This window comes from Callithrix jacchus, chromosome 3 (genome assembly GCF_049354715.1).
Source record: "Callithrix jacchus isolate 240 chromosome 3, calJac240_pri, whole genome shotgun sequence".
NCBI lineage: Eukaryota > Metazoa > Chordata > Mammalia > Primates > Cebidae > Callithrix > Callithrix jacchus.
This window is the reverse complement of record NC_133504.1, coordinates 116,691,038-116,703,544: the sequence shown is the minus strand read 5'-3', so window position 1 is coordinate 116,703,544 and position 12,507 is coordinate 116,691,038. Positions and strand designations below refer to the sequence as shown.

The following is a 12,507-nucleotide window of genomic DNA, read 5'->3' as shown; positions in this document are numbered from 1 at the left end:
AGTCTAGGTCAGAAGATTATAGCTGACAGAATTTTTGAGTGGTGGCAAGAAGAAAGAGGATAAGGATTTGAAAGTTTACATTGTAGCAACTGAGTAAAAAGTGATGTCATTGACCAAAATGGGGAGCACATTTGAGGGACAGGACAGTGGGTTTAATTTTGGACATACTCAGTTTAAAGCACCTGTGGAAACTTTAAGATAGAGAAGTTTAGTGAGCAGTAAGAAATGAGGGATAAGAAAAGTTAAAGAAAAAGGAAAACTGAAAATACTCAGAAGTTGTTGTTATATAAATAGAGGCTGAATTTGAAGGCATGGATGCAAGTGCCCAGGTTACTGATGATGAGGAGAGGAAGAGGGTCTAGGTCTATATGAGGTTGGAAAGAAAACTGTAAGATATGGTAAGAAGCTACTACTGCTTTGATTACAGTGAGAAAGGATGTGAAGAGATTAATATTAAAAGAAGAGGATGAGTGGGAGGAACACTGCAGGGTAGCGTCTCTAATGTAGTAATTAAGTGGATGTGCATGGGAGGGCAATCAAAATGATTTCAATGTTTTGATCTTAGGATGCTTGAAGAAAAGTAGTACTACCTACGTTTCATTCATTCAGTCATTCAAAAAGAACACATAGGGCACCGTGTATGGGCTAGGCACTGACACTGACAGAAGTCAGGAGAATTAGCATGCTTTGTAAAGACAGTAATGAGTCTGGATTTACATTTACTAAGCTTGAGATGCTTGTGGGTCATCATGATGCAAATGTCTAGCAGGTAGAAGCAAAAAAAAAAGTCAGGGGAAGAGACTGCTCCATAGAAATAAGACTTGAAGTCCCATTTGTAGATGAGATCACTAAGGGAGATAAGAAAGGAATGTCTCTATTGTTACCCATGAACATATAGGTAATATCTGTGGATATTATCTGAGGGAGAGGAGGAGGAGAACAAACAACAAAAAAGGAGAAATTATCAAGTGTACCGGTAAGAGATTTAGGAGAAGCATCAGAGAGTCATGCAGATAAGATCTTTAAGAGGTGAGCAGGCTGTGCCTCACATCCCACAGACTTGTCACAGCAAATGAGATCAGAGGGAAAAGTACTGAATCTAACTTGTCAACGAGTGGGGATAGACATCCAATTACAAAGGACCACGAAAAGAATTGGCGCTAAGAGTAGGGCCTGCAAGATGGCATCGTGGTTCATGCGAGATATTTTTTAAATAATGAAAACTTCAAAGTGTCTGTAGCTCCAGGATAATGAAGCACAGGAGATAGGAAAAATGAAAATATGGGAGAAGAAGAAATAATTTATAGGAAAAATAGCCTAGAGGAAGCAAGACAATAAGGGATCACACAGGACTTGGGCAACAGCCGGGCAACATATGCCTTCACTGTGAGGTGAATTCTTATTACCCTCACTTCATAGAACCGAAGTTAAGGATTTCATGTAAAAGAGAAAGATCCCTGGGTATCATCTTTTCAGGTCGTTTATTCTTAGTTACACAGTGTTTTGACAGAGAGGATGCCCTCTAATTCTCCAAAGAGAATTCTCTACCATACTAGCTCATACCCTCCTGTGCAAAACTGAACAGGAGTACTGAAAACAGCTACTGTATGTTATGTGGGATGATCGCCTTCTCCATGAGTTAAATAGAAACTTGCAAAGAAAAGAGACAATTTCCAAAAAACTGTAAGTATGGGGGTGTGGCGGGGTGGAGGCAGGTGTATGCTGCTCTTTTCCTTTAAAAAAAAAAAAAAAAAAAAAAAAAAAGCAGCAGCCCCCCGGAACTTGGGAAACAAGATGAAGATCAGGAAACCAAGACATTTGTCTCAGCGTCATCCTTTTCTACCTACTCATTCTCCATGCACAGTTTCTATTGTCAGCTCTGGCCTCAACTGCTTTGTGCTTGCACCGTAGTTCTCACAACTGAACCCATTTCTTTTTCTCTCATCCCCAAAGTGGCTGATTTCTGGGCTTTATTTGCTTGCTCTTGTTTCTTCATCACCAAGAAATATAAATATGGGAAAGCGCCTCACGGTGCCGAGAGTGACAAAAGGACATCCACACAAGTTTACCAGGACTCCTAGAAGTCCTAGCCTGAGTACTGTCCCCTAGCAACTACCCTGAGCTCCACGAGCAAAGCTGGGAGCGCACTCCCTGACAGCACCGCCAAGCCCCTAGCTCGGAGCAACAGCCTCCACCGCCGCTCCTCGCTAAAGCCTGGAGAACACTGAGGACTCCCCACTGGGGCTGAGCCCCTCCCGCCCTCAGTAGAGCCTCTAAACACCAGTAGCCTTTCCCTGCCTCCAGGGGCTCACGAAACGCTGCCACACCGAGAGAATGCAACGCGTGCACACGTCTACACTCGAACAGCACAAGCAAGAGACCGGCTGGGTGTGGAACAGAGGCGCGCATCCCGCAACGCAAGCACAGCATGCACATGCTCGCACCCCGACCCCGTCCCTCCACACGCGCCCTGAACATCCCGGCGCCCAAGCTCCCCAGCCCGCGAACCTCACCAGACAGACAGCCGGGTAACTTTCCAGGTGCGCAGCTTGTCACCTCGGCGCGGCCGCCCCTGCGTCTCGGCGTCCTCTCCCACGTCGCCCTCCCCAGCTGCCGGCGGCGCCCGAGCCCCGCGCAGGTCAGCTCAGCCAGCCCCGCCGTGCGCACGGTGCGCAGCGCGGGCCCGGGGCTGCCGGCGCAGCGGCTCCGGCTACGTGCGAGCCGGGGGCGCGAGCGAGCGCGATGCGGGCAGGAGCTGCGGCGGCGTCGGTACTGCCGCCTGTCTCCGCGGCGGGGGCCGGTGCAGAGGCGACACGCAGGGAGGGAGGGAAGAGAGGAGGAAAGGAGGAGGGAAGGAGGAGGGAGGGGGTCAGCCGGGGCTACTGCGTGGAGAGTAGGCTTCCCTAAAGGTGGGGTCACCCGCGCCCGCACCCACACTAGCCGGAACCTTTACTCCCGACACCGCCGCAGTCTGCACTTTATACCCCATACCCTCCAGAGTGAGGCAACATTAGTAGGGCGATAACATCGTGGTTGTAGGCATTTTTTGTTCGTGTTATTATTTCTATTTCAAGTGTGTGGGAACAGGAAAGAGGAAAGTTCAGAGGTGTTCGTTTTTCCCTTCCCTTCCCTTTCCTCCATCCTTCCAGTCTGTGTTCACTGCAGGCTTTCACCACTTCGGCTTCCCTCCCAGATCTCAAACAGGCGCACGTACCCTGGGCAAGCCCTCCTCTATCACACCAATACCCTTCTACAAAGACATGTGACCCCGAAGCAGCTCGGCGACGCGCCCCTCCCAGACTATAGGGCCATAACTTACATCTAGTTCACGTGATGCTGGGGGCAGGGGTTGAATCGAGTTTCGAGGGACAGAAATTATACCTTCCGAATCTGCAGGTCTTTGGGCAGGGAGCTTTCTTGAGCACCCAAGCAGATAATGCTCTCCCGTCGCCTTTTGAGTACATTTTTTTTCTTGAAGGGTGCATTATAATTTTCTAAATATATATGTACACCCCACCGCATTATTTGCTGTGCTCTGGAGTTGTGAGATCTCCGTGTGGCTTTTTCCTTTCCTCCTGCCCCCAGAGGAATTTCACTAGCAAATCCGTTGAGGACAAGGGCAGTTTCTGTGTTGAGAGATGGAGAGTACAGTGAGGGTCTATTCCTCTGTGCATCTAGAGAATGTTAGAACCAACTCTCTTGGGTTTTTAAACCACATGGTGGCAGTGGGGCTCATGTAATTTGTATACACTGTTACATACATAAACTTATATAAAAAATGAGGCCCGTGTGAAATATGTTGAATGAGGCCATTAAGTTTCAGAGGAGGAGGAATATAGTCGTGCTTGTTTTTGTGCTAAGCAGAGGAAAATAAGCAAAAGCACACAAGGTACTGTTTCATGAAGTTATCCCAGAATCTGTGCATTTTATTCAGACCACCAAAAAAAAAATTAGAGGAGAAAGGAGTGAGGAAGAATTCCACAAGAAAAGAGAAAACCAGTCACTGTATGTCACTGTAATCATGGGCTTTTAAGTCAATCTGCTGAATTTTTATAAAGAATTTAACGACAAAAAGGAGATAAACAAATTTTCAAAGTCTTTAAAGGAAACATTTTTTAGATTCCGGGGTACCAGTGCAGTTGCATTACACAGACATAACACATAGTGGTGAGGTCTGGGCTTTTAGCATACCTACCATCCTAATAATGTGCACTGCACCCAATACGTTGTATTTCCTACCTCACCCACCTCCCACACTTCCACCTATTGGTGTCCCCAATGTCTGTTATTCCATTCTGGGTGCCCATGCCTACCCATTGTTTAGCTCCCACTAATAAGAAATTGTGCAGTTTTTGACTTTGTTTCTGAGTCATTTCACTTAGGATAATGGCCTCTATTCCCATCCATGTTGTTGCAAAAGATATGATTTCATTCTTTTTGTGACTGGGTAGTATTCCATAGTGTGTGTGTGTGTGTATATATATATATATATATATATATATATATATATACACACACACACATATATATACATATGTGTACATATATACATATATAGTACCTCCAAATCTGAATTTTTTTTAATTTTTCAAGTGATAGGTACACACTGTGCGTGTGTGTGTGTGTGTACCACCATAGTATGTATATTACCACATTTATAAATCCAGTCACTCTTTAATGGACAAGGAGGTTGGCTCCATGACTTTGCTATAGTGAATAATGCTGCAAAGTCCTTACGTCTCATTTAGTCTCGGGCTTTTTTCAACAATGGGTTGCTAATTAATGGATCATAAAATTGAGGTACTGGGTCAAAGCCAGCATTTTAAAAATGATACAGAATAGAATAAAAAATAGCAGAGTCTGTGTGCACACTGGGTCAACTGGGTCATACGTACTTTCTTAATGTTCATTGAAGTAAATGCTTGAAAGCTGGGAATGCAATGCAGGCTGCTGCCCAGGGTCACCCAGCTAGGAAGAGTCTGAGGAGAAACTGAAGTTCCCTCCTAGCAATCCTGCGCTCCGTCAACTCTGCTATGCTCAGCAAGGAAAAGGAGGAAGAGAAAGAAAGTGACCACTTTTCAAGCCTTTTAATCAGGCTTTCAACAAATGTGCTTTCAACAGCTGCTGCGTATTAGGCCCAGTGATAAATGCTGGGAATTCAATGGTGAACAAAATTAACTTGTGATCTCCCAACTTAAGAGTGTACAATCCACTGAGAGAAATGGACGTTAAACAAGTAAACACAAAAGTAAGCATATATGGGAGAAATACTGTGAAGGAAAATGAGAGAAAAAATATGGGGTTATAATTTAGATGTGAGAGCCTGCAATTAATAATTAACCTAATTTGGAATGTCTTAAATGATAAGGAAACTTACTGTTTCACAAGGCAAGAAGTCCCAAGGTCAGGAGGCTCTAATTGGTGAATTCAGGGAGACAGTTGTGTCCAGGAAGGCCCTGAGCTGTTCCCGTTATTCTCCCTGCCAATCCCCAGTGTGGCAGCTTTGTCCCTGGCACTATACCACCCATAACCCTAGGATGACTGCAACAGCTCAATATTATGGGCAATCCCAACAGTGTCCAAAGGTTGCAGAGAGTCTCTTTTCCAGAGTCAGGAAATCATTCTTGGAAGCTTCTAGGAGACTTCTCACCTGCCATAAGTCCAAACTGAGCATGTTCCCACCCCAAAATGCTGGAGGTGGAGTGGGGAATCACCATTCCCAGGCTCTTAGGCCCTGCAGGATTGGTTCTTAGCTTTTCCAGATAGCATTCTTTGAGAAGTGCATACCAGAATAAAAAGGAGAAGATGACAATGGATGCTGGATAGGCAATCTAGTCTGGATAGGCAAGATAGTTCCTGTCTGCTACAGGGACTCAGGGATAATGTCTCTTGGAAAAAAAGTGGGAGACATTTAAACTTAAGGTTGGTAAGAGTGAGACAGGGAGTGAGGAAGAAGCACTTTCAGGCAGGTTTTTGACCTGTGGTGTCGGACTCTGTGTTATGTGTTAAAGGCTTCCATGTAATGTCTCATTTACTCTATTGACCTGTGGAGGTAAGCGCACCCTAGGAAGGAAGCTCAGAGGGTTAAATAACTTCGATCTCATTCACAGAGCTAATAAGTTGCAGAGCCAATTTTTGTAACTCCAGACCCTAAAATCTTGACTTCTTCTAACTCTACAAAGACAACGAGAAATCATAATCCACTGGCCTTTCTCTGCCATTGACTCAGGAACGCAGTGCCTCAGAGCCCCATCTGCAATGTTAAATTGAGCATATTGGCAATGTGGGACATGTTCACGACTAATCCTTCTCCTGCTGGGTAAGCCTCTGCTCCACTAGGTGTCCTGGTCTCTGCTAAGCCCTGTCACGGAAGCACTAGTGTTCTGATGATGTCAAAGTTCCGAGGTAGCCTATGGAGATGGGGACAATGAAAGGCCTGTCTTTCCTTGTTTTATACACAGCTAAGTCCCCAAGCAGCCCTAGTGTTTTACAGAAATCTCCCAGTTTTGCCTGCTTTCTGTTTCTTGGGGGGACCTGCATTCAAGAGGCTTGACTAGGAAGTGATCCAGTAATGTTTCCATACTGAATTCAGACACACAAGCCCCTAGATGACTAAATTCTGGTTCAAGATCATCCTTTGTAAACAGACTCCTGTCAGGGCACCTCATCAGATCAGCCTTGTGCTCATAACCTTTAAACTCCAGCTTAGAGCCCTCCAACACCCAAATGAGGTCCCTTCTATGTATCAGCAGAAAATCTCCTGGGGGCATAAGAGGGACAAAACTGCCATGCTGGTGATTCACACTCCATCTTCTTGCCATTTCTTTGGTTTTGTTTCCTTCCCTTCTTTATTCTTTCATTTATCTTCAGGCTTGCTTATCCTACCACAGTGACTTCATCAGCAGCCATTTCAGTTGCTAAGGCTAGAACCTCAGGTCATAATGCCCTTCTTTCTGATTGGTTTTGCCAAACCCTAACCCAGAAAAAAAAAAAAAAAAATCCTATTTGCCTTTGATGCTTTTGCTGTCCAGGTTCCAGCACCATTCAATATGGTTATAAAACTGGGCCAATTGATTCCACCCCAATTTTGATGTTATCTAAGCTCCCTGCAACCCTCAATGCTTTCATTGACCTCAATGCCATTTATCTCTTCCATGAAGTCTTGCAGACCACGCAGGATAGTGCTTCTTTCCCAATACCCTACAGCAACATGGTGCTGCTCCAAGTTAAAAATCCTTGTTGACTTGTCAATCTCCCTCATTAGACTTCAGAGCAGGGACTTTGTTGTATCCATGCTTATATCTCCAGAACATACTAAGCTCAAGTCTCTTCATTATTTAAAAAGCAATTTAAAATTTTCACTCTTTAGTCTACTATCTTCTTTGAAAAAAAAAAAACTGTCTATCAAGATACTAGAGACTTTCAAGTGATGCCTCTACTTACTTTGTGGGAGCTCATCAATAGTGTCATACAATCTTCCAGGCTTAGCATTGGAAGCATCACTCTTTTTTCCACTCCTTTTTTCAGTGGGACAGTGACCTATCATTTACCAATGCCTTCCCAATGATCCCAAATGGGGTTGAGAATGTTACGGGCATTAACTCCTGGCACATCTGGGCCATTTCCAAGCTCCTCCAAGCAGCAACCAAGGTTTCATGTGATCCCAATCTAGAATTAACCTGTCTCTTGCCCATTCTCTCTATGAATGTCCCCCCTCATCTATTCCCACTCACACCTAGTCCAAATTTTCCCAGGATTCTGATTCTGACCTTAGTTTCTTTCTTCTCTCTGTCACTGCCTCTCTCTCTCTCTCTCTCTCTCTCTCTCTCTCTCTCTCTCTCTCTCTCTCTCTCTCTCTCATCTCATAGCTTCACTGATTATTTCTAGGTATCCACCCTTTCCAGAACTTGCTAGCACTGTACTTTGTCTCAGCCCTTCTTATGGTATTTATCACTTTCTACTTTGTATTATTGGTGCCCAACTACATTTATCTCTTCTAGGAACTGTAAACACCTGGAGGGCATGGTTCACATTTGATTACCTTTGCTGTATCTCTGTCAGTACCACACATAGGAGGTCCAATTCTAGAGTTGATAGAAAGCCATGATTTGTTATCCAGAAGAACTTTGCTTATGTTTCTGAAGTTCTATAGAAAGAATTTGAAGCACGTTCTTGATTTTCCTTCTAGAATAAAGACAATTGTTTAGAATATTTATATAAATTAGAAATTAATAGTCTGCCCAATTAACAATCAGGTAATGGTACATATTACTTTAAAAGTACAAAATATAAATAAATTTGGTTTTCTGGTTTTATCTATACATAATAAGCTTCAGACCAGGGTGCACTTACTTTCCTAAATAGTGATTTTTTTTTCTAGGTATAAGTAGTCATTAAATAATATAGTTAGTGTACACTAACTATGTACTAGGTTCATAGTATTTAGCATCCCACCATCTTGTGCTATTTTAGAGTCAACCCAGACTACCCTTCAACACTTTAACCTCTCAGCTCCTTAGTCTTCCCATATCTAATAGCTCCATCTCAGCTTCAGCCATCGCTCCCATAGTCACACCTAGAAATCTCTCTAAAATCGATGATTCTGCTAATGCATATGCACCCCAGATCCACATGGCCCTGCCTGCCTCCAGGGCATCAGTCCTTTGCCTTGCTTCTCAGCCAGAATGACCCAGGCAATGGCTGGTGTTGTCCCCATGGTTGTAAGGTCCAGTCTAATGCTGTCACTGACCTCGGCCTCCCTTGGATCGAGGGCCAGACCAGCATGACCTTCATAACACCCACTGTAGAGGGAACATCAGCAGCTCCAGGCCCCTGGGCTGACCTGACTGAACCCACAGAAGCTCTGGCTTCCCTCGCTGCTGACTGGAGAGGCCCAAAACACAACCCAGAAATACAGTGGAATTAATGCCCTGTGGAGCCGACTTTGACCACTGAGAGACAGGAGCCAGGAAGAAGACAACAAATAAATTGTTCACCCTTCCTGCCCACCCAGGAGCTGTTCAAAGATGCAATGGTTCTGTATTTCTGGCTGCTCTGACATGACTCAGCAACGAGCTTTGTTTTCTAGAGAAGCTGTAGGCAAATTGGTAATGCACAACTTGGAATCTGCTTTTTCTCCTTCTCTTTTATTTCTGCTTTTTTCTGCTCATTCTTGCTTCCCTATGATAACATTCTAAATAGAATGTCACATATGAACTTTACCTTAGGTTCTATTTCCTAAAGAAACCAGACTAAAATAAGACAATATACTCTATGACAACAACTTTCCATTCTTCAAGCTTAATTGCTCAATTATATTCTCTTCATGTGTTTCTGGCCCCATAGTGACCTCTATTTACTTCCTCGCTGTTTTTACTGTCCTCCTTACAGTTTCATATGGAATGCATTATCTCACACTACTGGTACCTTGCCCCAGACTTATGTCTTACAATAGCCAGGAGAAGCCCCCATTATGAAGGAATTTCACTTCTTCTTCTTGTACTTAAACAATAAGCACTAGTGAAACAAGGTGGAGATAGGTCCTGTTCTTGTAAACTTAAATTCTGGGTCAACAGTAGGAGATTTGACTGGTAACACCATTCTAGAGAACCATCTGGCAGGATTTACTCAGATTAAGAATATATACAGCCCATTGGCAATTCCACTTCTGAGTATATTATACATCCTAGAGGAATTCCCATATGAGTCCATAAGGGAACATTTACTGGGATGTTTACTACCACTCCCTTTTTATTGTTATGATTAAAGGCTAGAGGGCACCTGGTATGCATCTGGGAGGGTGAATAAGTTAAGTTCCTATGGCTATATGCCATAGGTTATCAAAAAATACTTAGAAACAACAAATTAGATGTTCACAAAAACAAAATGACATATCTTAAAAATAACAGTATCTAGTAGAAAACAGAAGTAAAATGATATATATATCACAATATCCTTTGCATAAATTAAGAATAATATGCAAAAAGTACATTATTCATTTTGCATAAACACATACAAATAAAAAGATACCCAAAAAAGCACATTATAATGTTAGGGAATGGAGAGATCGGGAGGAGCAAAACAGGAAAAGCCCCTTATAAAATTATTGCATCTCATGGGAACTCACTCACTGTCATGAAAAAGCATAAAGGAAATCACCCTCATGATCCAATCATCTCCAACTAGGTTTCTCCCTAAACAAGTGGGAATTACTGGGATTATAATTCAAGATGACACTTGGGTGGGATCACAGCCAAACTATCTCAAGGCCAAAAGACCTTGGTGAGTTTCAGGGATAGAAAGAAAGCTATTGTGGCTGGAACCTAAGAACATGGAGGACTGTGATACAGCGTAGATCAGAGAGGATACAGTGGGGCCAAATTACATAGGGCCCTGTAGGCAACGGTAAGGAGTCTGGGTTTCACAGCACTCTGAATTCTTGATATCAGTCTCCTCTGGGTACTGAATACTCCCTGGTAATCTTGCTAAATTTACGTGGTCAGCTATATTTCTCTCTACTACAATGAAAGTGGTAAACCTTTTTCCTCTTTCTTCAAACCTTTATCTAGCCATTCTTACTCATGATCATTGGTCTCACTGGCTTTTCACAGAAAATAATTACTATGGATTGAATTGTGTTCCTCCTAAAATTCATATGTTGAAATCTCAACTCCCTGTACCTCAGAAATGTGAACTTTTTTGGATATAGTATTATTACAGATGTAATTAATTAAGATGAGAACATTAGGGAGGACATTAATCTGATATGATTTGTATCTTTATTAAAAAGGAGAAATTGGACACAGAGACAGACAGGCAAAGCAAAGGATAATGTGAAGACAACCATCTGCAAGCTGAGGAGAAAAGTTTGGAACAAATTCTTTCCAGAAGCCCTCAGAAGGAACCAATGCTGTCAACAATTTGATTGTGGACATCTAGCCTCTAGAATTGGAAAACAATAAAATTTGTCATTAAAACGCTTGGTTTATGGCACTTTGTTACAGCAGCCCTAAAAACTCATACAATAACAATAGTATGTGTTGAGCACTTTCAATGCTTGTGAGCACTGCACGTGACATGCATGAATGTGGTTAATCCCCAGGAAGATCCTATGAGATATCATTATTATAGCCATTTATTAAATAAGAAAACTTAGGCACAGAGAGATTAAGTACAACTCATCAATAAGAACTACCTCAGTGTCCCTACACAAAACCTAGAAACTTGTCTGCACCAAGATATAGCCTTTTTTCGCTTGTTTCCCCTTAGGATGATGTGTCCATTACTCTCTCCAACATCAGTGCTTCTACCTGTGCTCTTGATCACCTGCCTGTCCCTAAGGAACTTTGCTTCCTTAAGTTTCCCCCACATGAAGCAAGAGCTTCTTCCTTTATATCTTATAATATCATATACTGCTCCTTCACAAATTTTCCAACATCCACACTCACTGTCTTCATTTCCTCTGTCATTCTTTTGACTATCAGTATAGGTATGTTTCCTAATGCTGCCATAACAAATTATCACAAATTTAGTGGCTTAAAGCAACACAAATTTATTTTCTTACAGTTCATAGAGTCAGACTTTGAAATGGGTCTCACTGAGCTAAAATCAAGATGGTATCAGAGGGTGGGCATGGTGGCTTATACCTGTAATGCCAACACTTTGGAAGGCTGAGGTGGGTGGATCACTTGAGGTCAGGAGTTCAAGATCAACCTGGCCAACATGATGAAACCCCATCTCTACCAAAAATACAAAAATGAGCCAGTCATGGTGGTGGGTGCCTGTAATCTGGCGATTAGGCAGGCTGAGATGAGAGAATAGCTTGAACCCAGGAGGTGAGGTTACAGTGAAGCCAAATCACACTACTGCACTCCAGCCTGGGTGACAGAGCAAGATTCTTTTTCAAAATAACAATAATAATAATAATAATAATAATAATATCAGGACTGTTTTCCTTCTGGGGACTCTAGGGAAGAATCCATTGACTTGCTTTTTCCAGTTTCTAGATGCTGTCCACATTCCTTAGCTTGTGGCCCCTTCCTCCATCTTCAAAGCCAACAGCTTGGCATTTTTGAAGTTCTTTGACTCTGTCTCTCCTGCCACCCTCTTTCACACCTAAAAACTGCTGTGATTACATTTGACACACCCAGATAATCCAGTATGATCTCCCCATTTCAAGATCCTTAATCACATCTGCAGGGTTCTCTGCTGTGTAAAGTCATATCTTCATAGGTTCTTAGGATTAGGACATGGGCATCTTAGGGGAGCTATTATTTTGTCTACTAGACTCAGTGATTTGGCTTCCAAAACATTCTACCAAAAGCATTTTCCCTAAGGTGATTAATGACTTCCATCTTTCTAGTTTCATGAGAAATGTTGTCTTACTTGTCTTCAGCAGCATTGAGTGCAGTTACCTCACTTCTCATAGAAGTTGTTGCAGTGACCACATAATCTCCACTTTCTCTTCTTCACTGGCTGCACCTTCTCAAGGCTCCCTTGCAAATGACT

General features: G+C 42.8%; 1 protein-coding gene across 3 annotated transcripts in view; it reads right to left on the bottom strand.

The window, feature by feature from the left end:
- PRKG2 (protein kinase cGMP-dependent 2) overlaps positions 1-5,492 on the bottom strand; it is a 127,474-nt gene extending 121,982 nt beyond the window's left edge. For 2 of the 3 annotated variants that reach the window (XM_017970467.4, XM_035293448.3), the window contains exon 1: positions 2,514-2,774. The gene's annotated coding sequence lies outside the window, so the exon portion shown is untranslated. Of the gene's footprint in view, positions 1-2,513; positions 2,775-5,377 lie in introns of those variants that run through there. The other variant, XM_035293447.3, reaches the window with a different exon arrangement.
- Between the last annotated feature and the right edge of the window lie 7,015 nt (positions 5,493-12,507).